This window comes from Formica exsecta, unplaced genomic scaffold, assembly GCF_003651465.1.
Source record: "Formica exsecta isolate Colony F162 unplaced genomic scaffold, ASM365146v1 scaffold427, whole genome shotgun sequence".
NCBI lineage: Eukaryota > Metazoa > Arthropoda > Insecta > Hymenoptera > Formicidae > Formica > Formica exsecta.
In genome coordinates this window covers 1-8,561 of record NW_021851510.1, presented here as the reverse complement: position 1 = coordinate 8,561, position 8,561 = coordinate 1, and positions in this window count along the sequence as shown.

The following is an 8,561-nucleotide window of genomic DNA, read 5'->3' as shown; positions in this document are numbered from 1 at the left end:
AGCATTGGAGCGGGCGCTTGTCCAGCAGCTCCGCTTGTGCCCGGGACCATCCTACTTGGAGGGCCCGGCCTGCCGCTATTCTGTTAGCGGCCCTTAATGGGCACTGTACCCATACAGTGCCCAGGCCGCGGGTTGGGAACTTAATGTCCCCAACCCGCACGTCACTACGCAGCCCCCCTCCCTGGATACGGCCGCCGCGATATTGGCAGCCGCCAGGGATCGGTCGAGGCCGCGGAGCCGCAGCTCCGCCTTTCTGATGGGCCGGGCGAGACGGACCCCCTCCTCACCGGCAAACACTCGGCGGAGGTCGGCGTAGAGGCCATCGGCTCTCTGTGTCGCCGTTGGTTCGTTTTTCTCGCCCGACCCCGAGAGCTCTACAACCATGGCTCCCGTAGCAGCCTCGCAAACCCGGAGGGAGTCTATTTCCAACTTTGGGAGGTCGATCTTTCCCCGGGCCTTTATCAGGGTATCCTGATAAGTCTCGTCGGCGCAGGTTATCGTAACCGCCGCCGATCGGACAGATTCGATCTATGTCGCGGAATATCCCAGTTTTAAGCTAAAACCTGGTTGACCGAGATCTCTCCACGATATCGGATTTCCCCGAGACGCTAAGATCAACGCCGCGATAAACACGCATACGGGACAAACCTACGCGATCTACGACGACGACAAAGTAGCGGAGATCGACGAATGTCGCATGATAGCCGTTAGACACGCTCCGTTGAAAGATATATTTCCAGGAATACCGCCCGCGATAACATCAACCTACCGACACATCGACGGTAACCTATATTTTTTCGCAAAGCGTCAATTCTACGCGTTCAACGAATTCACGAATATCGTGACCTTGGGGGTCCTTTCGACCTTCACGTACTCGGTATTGAGTGTCCTACGGACGGATTGTTGCAACAATTGCGCGATCTTCCATGTTCACTCTCTCACTCTTACGAGGAGTTTCCAAAGCAAGGTGGGTTAGAACCGGCCATACTCCCCTATTTAATATTCTTCGCATATCCGTAGGAGTGCCTGTTTTTCTTCCGTATTTAAATGTTGCGTGCGTAGTAGCTGTCAGATTTGTCCGTATCTCGAATGGGTAGGCTTGAAACTTTTTCTTTCTTCTGTCGTATGTATTTTGGATTCGATATCGCGTTCTATGTCTTCGAGGGTGACGTTCGGCGTCTGTATCTCGACTTTCGTATCGGTTGTATTTATGATATTAACGGGACACGTGTAATCTTTAGGTTCTACTAAGCAGTTTCCAAGGTAGATTTCTGGAGCTGTTTCCTCTGCTCGTACTATTCCTATCCGATTTTGCTTCGTTATCGCTTTTACGATGGTTTCGCTGCGCGGTTTTAGGATTGTTTTGTTAAGCGAATGGAATTTCAGTACGGCGTTTCCTATTTTTAATTGATTTTGATTATAATCACAAGATACCGAATGTTGTCGAAGGAAATCAATTCCTAGTATTCCTTCATATTTGATCGGAATGTCGTCTCTTACAACGTAAAATGCGTGTTTTACCTTGTGATTTTCTTTTTTAATCTTGGCGTACATTTTTCCTATGGTGTGTACTTTATGCCCGGTTATGCCTGTGAGCGCGATTTTACCTTCATGTATTAGTATGTCGTCCTTTAAATGTTTCAATTTTATTAATGAGATGGTCGACCCTGAGTCGTACAACATCTGTATTTTTCCGTCTTTTGCTTGTCACATTGGTAATGTTATTAGCAATAAGTCCGTCTTTTTCTGTGCGCATGGCATATCTTTAATATGCGTAACGCGATACTCAGATGCAGGTCGCGGTTGTCTCTTTCTCGCTTCCTCCTGCTCGTCTTCGCTGTCGCTACTTGCGCTATTGGCGTTCCTTTTCTGTTGTCGCGATTTCTTTCGGTCGCGTATATTATATTTTCTTCGCGCGTTTTTTGCTGATTACTGATTTTTATTTTATTTGTATTACTTTTCGGTTTTCCGTTCAGGCTCCAGCATTCGTCTCGGCTGTGTCCTGTCCTTTTGCAATGCGAGCAGTATTTATTTATCGCGTTTATTCGCGAGGGTTTTTCCGGTTTCGGGAGCACGCATCGGCTACTTCGACAATCGCGTCCATAATGTCCGTTTTTTCCGTATTTAAAGCATTGCGGTGTCGGGCAATGCTACGTCGATTTCTGATGTCGCAGTCGGTTCGCCCGTATGTGGCATTAAACTCTCTCGGCGGTTACATCCGTGACATGGCAAATCCATAATCGCGTCTTCTACTCGCGTTACTCGCCTATTTAATGCTCTTATTTCTGTACGCATTTCATTTAGTATTTCGAAGAGTTGCGTATCATCTCTTCTTTCCTCGCGATGTGTTTCGGGAGGCGGCGTGCGATTCGCCTCCGCTATGTTTTGGTCCATCTGGCGAATGGATCGTCGCATGTGTTCTATTTCCTCGTCTACCGCGCTTTGCGGCGGTTTCGCGGGAGTGCGTTCTTGCGGATTTTGCGATTCGGCCATATTATTTTCTTGTTGGCTATAAATCTCTTCCGGATCGAACAGATCGCTCTCGTAGGAAGTTAACGAAAATTCGCGTCGTAAAGATACCCTACTTAGAGTTCTGCCAATATACGGTCGCGTACGTCTAGTCTCGCGTGGAGTGTTGTCAGTGGGGTCAGTCGTATTACGCGGGAGTAGGCTTTCGTCCAAATTGTTAAATGGAAATTCGCGTTCTGTGACGACGTTTTCCGGTAACTCGGGCTCGCTTTCGCTCGAGTATTGAGTTTCTAAGTTTCTTCGCGCGTTATAAAGATTTTCTTGCGGTGTTAAACTTAAGTTAATCGCTCGTCGGGCTGGTTCGCTCAGTAACCATGATCGGTTCGCTATTGGTTTCGGTATATTGGAACCTTCCGACATTTACGCAGTTATATTTATTAAATTTTTAATATATATCTAGTAATTCGTATATAGCCTTTTCGGGCTATAACACAATAATGTTTCATTATCAAGATAAATAAAATAATATTTTAATTAATCAACAATCATGATATGTGATTATTCAGAGACAAAGCACGCGTGTCAAATATACCCCGATAAATTTATGTGTCAAAGCATTCCTCTATTCTCGATCGTATAACAATTACTAAAACTTTAAAGGTTATTGTCATATAATAAATATTAAGACATTTAATAGAATTCGATAAAATTGAGTAATGTAACTTTTAATGCGAAATATTACGTTAGCCTTAGATATTTTCTGTAATAAATAAACATAGAATTGTAGAATAAATTAGAAATACAAATTACCTTGATCTCCTCACGCCAATCATCAATATTTACTGACCACGTTGATATTGACCACGTTGATATTGACCACGTTGATATTGACCACGTTGATATTGACCACGTTGATATTGACCACGGTCCCGATTGACCACGTTGATGTTGACCACGGTTCCGATTGACCACGTTGATATTGACCACGGTGTCGATTGACCACGTTGATATTGACCACGTTAATATTGACCACGGATCAATACATGTCGTTACTAGGACATGTACTTTGCAAGTTGTAAAGCGAAGTCCATCGTGCCTGACTGACGGAGGGGGTGCGGGAGGGGGGGCCGAAGGCCCCCCTTGCACCCCACCGCATGTGTGTGTGTGTGTTACATGGTTTTTCAATCGGGACCGTTGTCAATATAAACGTGAATTAATCGGGATATGATTATTTAATATATTATTAATTTTATTTTAATATTTAAATTTATGAGATATATGCGTGCGTGAATATTTATGCGTGCATGTGTGCGCGCGTACGTATGTGTGCGTATATGCGTGTATACGTTACGTGTGTGCGCGAATTGTGTGTGCACGCGTATGTATGTATGTGTGCGTGCGTATATATATCAATGAATCTGAAACAATATAGCGTCTTGCGAACAAAGCGACATACGTCTAGCGGCGTATCAGTGAACCTGGAAAACGGCCTAACAGCATAGCCTAGCGGCATATCAGTGAACCTGGACAAACATGGCGTCTCGAAAAGTTATACCTTTTTGGCCGAAAAATTCATATGGAATATCGAGATCTGTACAAGATGCCTAGACGCAAAGTACAACGTACTTTAGAAGAAGAGGAGGAATTTAAACGACAATGTTGTGAAAGAAAAGCAAAGAATCAACATCATCGTCGCCAGATTGCAAAAGTAACACATAATACGCCAAAATCAGTTGATTCCAAAAGTCATACTATTTGTGTTACTGGTACAATACATGATAATCGTGTAATAGAATTGGATGAAGAAATAATTGGACAAAGTTCTGGAAATACTATATCAGTATACCAACAACGTTCTGCAAAATGTCAATCTCGTTATCGATCACGGCAGAAAAATCAACCTCGCTTAAATAATAATACTATGTTAATTAGTGTTCTAATAAATCGATGCAAATGCAGAGGACACATGTCGCCCTCTGTCGGTGAAATGTGCAGTCTAGTCGTTCACGTGACATCTTGTCGCCTAGTCAGTTACATGTCCGCTCTCGCGTCGTATCATAAGTAATTATTCAAGCTTAGTTAGCGTATTGCTGTATGGGCACGAGATACCCACAATAAATAAAGTGACAATTAGTAATGTCGTTGAATATTATATTAGTTCTATGGATATATCTTGTGTTCATTGCAATGCAAAGCATTTTGCATCTGAAAGAATATCTAATAGAGGAAATCCATTTCACGATTGTTGTAATCACGGCGCAGTGTATTTGCAACCATTACCTGAATTTCCTCAATTTATTCGTAGTTTATTCGATAATAGTCATATAAAATCTAATGATTTTTTCCAACATATTCGTAGTTATAATAGTTCGTTTTCATTTGCATCATTTAACGCTTATTTAATTAATTTTCAAAAAAGACGATCTGGTCCATATTGTTTTAAAATACAAGGGCAAATTTATTATCAGATTAATACAGCATTATATGCTGCACAAAATGAAAGTCCTACTTATGGTCAACTTTTTATTGTAGATTCAAATGAAGCGATAGATCATCGTCTTAATCAAAATTCATATTTAGATTTTGAAATTATACAAAATCTTGAACATATAATGCGGGAAATTAATGTATTTGCTCAATCTTATCAAATTATGAGTGAAGAATTAGAAAATCAACGGTGTTTAGAAATAGAATCTGGTGAATTATTACCAGAATTACAATTATTATTTACTTTAAAACCAGGTATGGATAAACGTCGATATAACGCTCAAAGAACTAATGAAGTTGCTGCTGTTTTTTATACAAATGCTGATGAAGAAATTCCAGAACCATACGTTACAATACGTAATAGAAATACTAAAATTTTACAAAAAGTTGATATTATGGACCCAAATGTTGAACCATGGATGTATCCATTGTTTTATCCATATGGTACTCAAAGATGGCATCGTTATTTAACAAAATTAAATAGTGATAGACGAATAACTAGAGGACAGTATATTAAATATCGTATGGCTGTTCGGGATGAATTTAATGTTTTTTTATTAGGACGTCGCTTATTTCAGCAGTGGCTGGTAGACAGTTATGTAAAAATTGAAAAAAATAGAATTGATTATTGCAAAAATCATCAAAATGAATTACGTACTGAAACATATCAAGGTTTTAAAGGTTATATACAAACTATGGCGAATAACTTAAATGGACGTATTGGAAAAATGGTTGTACTTCCTTCCACGTTTATTGGATCGCCGCGTAATATGTTACAAAATTATCAAGATGCAATGGCAATTGTTAATAAATTTGGTAAGCCAGATCTTTTCATTACCATGACTTGCAATCCAAAATGGCGTGAAATCGAGGAAAATTTATTGCCTAGTCAACAAGCTTCTGATAGATCTGACATTTGTGCTCGTGTTTTTTATATTAAAAAAGATTAATTGATTTAATCGTTAAGCAAAAATTTTTTGGTGGAGTAGCAGCGTTTGTATACGTTATTGAATTTCAAAAACGCGGTTTGCCACATATTCATATGTTGATTACTTTAAAATACAATTTTAAAATAACAATTCCACAGATTGTTGATAAATACATTTCTGCTGAAATTCCTGATCCATGTGAAAATCGTATTTTACATGATATAGTTATGAAACATATGATTCATGGATCTTGCGGAGATTGGTGTTTGGTAGATGGACGTTGTTCGAAACATTATCCGAAATCTTTTCTCGAAGAAACTAGAATGGATGAAGATGCTTATTCTTATTATCGTCGACGAGATAATGGTAGAAATTTTGAACGTCCTGGCGGATATATAGTAGATAATCGTTATGTTGTTCCATACTGCCCTATTTTATCGATTATATTTAATTGTCATATTAACGTTGAAATAATTTCAAGTATCAAATCAGTTAAATATTTGTATAAATATATTTATAAAGGACACGATGTTGCTGCTATTACCATTGAACCAATAACAGAAAATGTAATTATTGATCATGATGAGATATATAATTATATCGAAGCTCGTTACGTTGGACTTGTAGAAGCCAGTTGGCGTATTCTTGGCAAAAAATTACAAGATAAAAGTCATACTATAATGCGTTTGCCAGTCCATCTTCCTAATGAACAAAATATTATAATCGTAAATGAAAATATTGACGACGCAATGACTTCTGCTTTAAACCAAGTTACTATATTAATAGATTATTTCTCATTGAACTTACGCGATGAAGAAGCAAGACAGTATTTATATATAGAAATTCCTCGCTATTATACATTTAAAAAAGAGAAAATTAATAGTAGAAATGTATCGCATTGGATTAAACGTAAAAGTCATTATAATTGTATAGGACGAATATATTCTGTTAGTCCAGCACAAACAGAACTATATCATTTACGATTATTATCACTCATAATAAAGGGAGCTACAAGTTTCAATGATTTGAGAACCGTAAATGGAGAATTTTGTCAATCATTTTCTGCGGCATGTTTGGCGTTAGGTTTAATCGAAGATAATGATGAATGGAAACGAGCTATGAATGAAGCTGTTAGATGGATGATGCCTCGACAACTTCGTAGATTATTTGTACGTATATTACTACATTGTCAGCCATTACATCCTGAAGATTTGTGGGAAAATTTTAAAGTAGCAATGTCCGAGGATTACATTCGACATTTTGGTATGTTACAAGGACAAAATAAAGCCCATGCGCAAATTAATAGTATGCTTCGTGCTGAAGGTAAAAGTTTTGCTGATTATCCACAAATGAAACAGTTAATAGAAAATTATGGAGAAAAGGATTACATGACACTTGAAGAAGCTATGGAAATTGGCACCAAACAATACAAATAATTAAATAACAAGCAAAAAGAGATAGTCGATCTCTTATTAAATAGATTAGACAATAATAATAATTATAATAAACATTGTTTTTATACTGATGGTCCTGGTGGATCAGGTAAAACATTTATATATATAACTATCTATCATTTAGCTAAAATTAGAAATAAACGTGTGTGTACAATGGCTTTTACGGGCATTGCAGCGACATTACTACCTATTGGAAAAACAGTTCATAAGACATTTCAATTACCGGTGCCATTATTTGCTGATTTATCATCTGCTATCAAAATCCAGTCAAAAGAAGCTCAATATTTGAAAGAAACCGATATTTATATTTGGGATGAAGCACCAATGGCACCACGATATGCTTTAGAGATTATGGATAGAACATTGCGTGATATTATGAATAATGATCTTCCTTTTGGTGGAAAAATTGTTTTATTAGGTGGTGATTTCAGGCAACTTTTGCCTATTAAAATACATGCTACTCGAAATGAAATTGTGAATCTTTCTATTAAATTTAGTTCTATTAGTTATCTCGTAGATGGAAGGTGCAGGTTGTATTAATAAACTGGCTTCGTGCCTTGCGGGTCGCTCTGGTTGCGGTTGACCAACGATGATGCCGGATGAGGACACTGGTATAGCACTATTTATTATAATTCGCGTACCACGGTGCCAAGGCACTTAATAAAACTATATCGAAGCTGGAGAGCAAGTACGTAAGTGAGCGTATGTCCCTTCGAGTCCTCTTTTTATATCTCTTTTTTCGGGGTGAATTCTAATTTCTAAGAGTGGGAATCTTTCAAAACTTCAACGAATTAAAAATTGTGCCAGTGTCCTCATTAGGCGAGGTGTTTCTCCTACTTTTCGAATTTTCACTCGTGGTGATCGTCAATTGGTGATCAGTTCGGAATCCCTTGAGCTTTAGATTTCCCTTACGCACGTGATCTGATTAGAAAACGTCTTACTTCCTGTAGTTACTGAATATGTCGTCACAGAAGTTTCGTCATTATTGATTTAGTTGTATTCGTCAGATATTTCGTGAGAATTTTATTATCTTTTCGGTATCAGTTTATTATTCCGCTGGAAAATTCTATTGCGAGTGTATCTACTGATTTTTATTTATTTTTAGGCGACCGGGGCGCGGTTTCGTCACCGGTCTCTCGCGTCTTTCCCACGGTTACTCGTAGATATAGATATCGACAAATAAAATTAATGCATTTATTTAATACATTTAGTATTTTTCGAT